The sequence below is a fragment of the Penaeus chinensis genome, chromosome 11, assembly GCF_019202785.1.
Source record: "Penaeus chinensis breed Huanghai No. 1 chromosome 11, ASM1920278v2, whole genome shotgun sequence".
In the NCBI taxonomy this organism is placed as follows: domain Eukaryota; kingdom Metazoa; phylum Arthropoda; class Malacostraca; order Decapoda; family Penaeidae; genus Penaeus; species Penaeus chinensis.
In genome coordinates, this window is record NC_061829.1 from 43,747,468 (window position 1) to 43,748,165 (window position 698).

The following is a 698-nucleotide window of genomic DNA, read 5'->3' on the forward strand; positions in this document are numbered from 1 at the left end:
CTCTTGCATCATATCAAGTTACTATTAGCACTTACTCTTCATGCACAAATACTTCATACGCAAACAAAGACAATTACTTTTTACGACACACCCAAGGAACATACAAACACGAATATAATATTTACTCTCGCTGCCGCACGATGCTTCAAAACAAATTTTAACAATACAAGTCCTCATACTAGACACACCATCCTCCTCCTGTTTCTCCTTTATGGAGACGCTGGTGCTATTGTTAACCCTGGTCCTTACCAACAAAGGTACCCTGGTGTGCTATGCACAAAAACGGTGAAATGAGAGCAAAGGGCGATCCAGTGTGATATTTGTTGTAACTGGTCCGAGCATACTGGCTGGCATCATGTCAGCTGCATCGGATCGTTTACATAGATATACAATTTTCAAACTCCTTCGACACACTTAATGAACACAACATATACAACACTTTCGCACAACACCCCCCCTTCCAGGAACCTCTCACTCATACACACCCCACCTCCTACATCTTTCAATACCTGCCACGTCAAACCTAAACACTCGACACCTTCATAAATCTTACCAGTGTCATCTCCTATTGCTCCTGTCCCCTACGACTCCCTTGACCTCACCCCCTACGCATCTCTGCACCATCCGATCCCCCCCCCCCCCCGAACGTCCACCCTCACTCCTCCCCTTCCACCGCCCCACACCCTCCACACCCCCAT